This window comes from Manacus vitellinus, unplaced genomic scaffold, assembly GCF_001715985.3.
Source record: "Manacus vitellinus isolate BGI_N305 unplaced genomic scaffold, ASM171598v3 scaffold_18_pilon, whole genome shotgun sequence".
NCBI classification, from domain to species: domain Eukaryota; kingdom Metazoa; phylum Chordata; class Aves; order Passeriformes; family Pipridae; genus Manacus; species Manacus vitellinus.
Window position 1 is genome coordinate 13,215,784 of NW_021939324.1, and position 2,167 is coordinate 13,217,950.

Consider the following 2,167-nt stretch of genomic DNA (forward strand, 5'->3'; position numbering starts at 1 on the left):
CGAAGGAGGATCTTCATCCTTTACTGAATGCAGGGGAAAACAGTGATGACAGATGAGGAAAAGGCTGAGGTACTTAATGCCTTCTTTGTCTCAGTCTTTTAACAGTAAGACCAGTTGTCCTCAGGGTTTCCAGTCCCCTGAACTGGAAGACAGGGATGAGGAGCAAAATGAAGCCCCCGAAATCCAGGAAGAAATGGTTAGTGACCAGCTACATCAGTTAAGACACCTGCAAGTCTATGGGACCGGATGAGATCCATTAAGGGTACTGATGAAACTGGAGGAAGACATTTCACCAAGAGACTTAATCAAGACACTTTCAATCATTTACCAGCAGTCCTGGCTAACTGGGGAGGTGACTGAAATTTGGCAATTTTAACTCCCATCTGCAAGGGTCAGAAGAAGGGTCCAGGGAACTACAGATCTGTCTGTCTAACCTTAATGCCAGTGAAGGTTATGGAGCAGCTCATCCTGAGTCCATCACATGGTATGTGCAGGACAATCGAGATCAGCCAGCATAGCATGGGTTTATGAAATGCAGGCACTGCTTGACCAGGTGACCCGCCTAGTGGGTGGGGGAAAGGCTGTGGATGTTGTCTGCCTGGACTTTAGTAAAGCCTTTGACACTGTCTCCCACGTAGCTGTGGGGAAACTGACAGCTAATGGCTTGGACAGGTGCACTCTTCACTGGGTGAAAAACTAGCTGGATGGACAAACTCCGAAAGTGGTGGTGAATGGAGTTACATCCAGCTGGCAGCTGGTCACCCTGGGCTCAGCATTGGGGCCACTCCTGTTTAATATGGAGTGCACCCTCAGTAAGTTTGCACATTACTCCAAGTTGGGTGGGAGTCTTGATCTGCTGGAGGGCAGGAAGGCTCTGCAGAGGGATCTGGACAGGCTGGATCATGGGCTGAGGTCAATGGTATGAGGTAAAGGCTGGGGGCAGAATGGCTGGAAAGCTGCCCAACTAAAAGGACGTGGGGGTGATGGTGGACAGCAGCTGAACAAGAGCCAGCATGTGCCCAGGTGGCCAAGAAGGCCAATGACATCCTGGCCTGGATGAGCAAGTGTGGCCAGCAGGACCAGGGCAGTGATTGGCCCTTTTGTATGCAGCACTGGTAAGGCCACACCTTGAATCCTGTGTTCAGTTTCGGTCACTTACTACAAGAAGGACATTGAGGTGCTGGAGCATGTCCAGAGAAGAGCAACAGAGCTGGTGAAGGGTCTGGAGCACAAGTCTTACTAGGAGCGGCTGAGGAGAAAAGGAGGTTCAGGGGAGATGTTATTGCTTTCTAAACTTCCCTGAAAGGATGTGTGGACAGGTATGTGTTGGTGTCTTCTCCCAGCTAACAAGTGACATGACAAGAGGAAATGGCCTCAAAATATCATTGGATATTGGGAAAAATTTCTTCACTGACATGTGGTCAGGCATTGGAATAGAGTTCCCACAAAGTGGTGGAGACACCATCCCCAGAAGTGTTCAGAAAACATATGGCTGTGGCACCTGGAACATGGTTTAATGGTGAAGGTGGTGGTGGTGCTGGGTTAGCAGTTGGACCTATTGATCTTACAGGGTTTTTTCAACCTTAATGATTCTATGATTCTGTTCTCTAACTGCATCAGAATCACCTGACATAAAGCTTAGTTGAGATTATTACCATAATTTATTTTAAACTAAGCATTTCGGTAGAAGCAATCATGTTTGTAGGACTTCCAGTAAAAATGAAGCCAGGTAAGAGATTCCCTATGCTAAAATAATGAGAAAGAAAAAACTTAAAGAAAAAAATTCATTGGCAACACCAAACAAATTGCACAGGACTTTATACACTGGCATTCTAAGAGTTGATCATTGCTCTTGGACAGAGAAGACATGGACACAAGCAGTTTTAAAGAACGGAGGTAGATTACATTGTTTGCTTGTCATAGCAAACAGTATCATAACTTAATCTAATTTTTGATACATGGACAGAGGATTGAAGAGTTTATGCAGTTTAGGATTTCTGACCTTTTCCTCTGTCAAAGATTTCAATACTGTGAAAAGTATTAAAAAAAGAATTAATTAAAAATAAAAGATGCCATATAAACCTGACAAAGTTACAAACACCATCATGGAACACAGTGGGGGGTTTTATCTTTAGTTTTGCACGGAAGATGAAGAAAGACAGTAGAG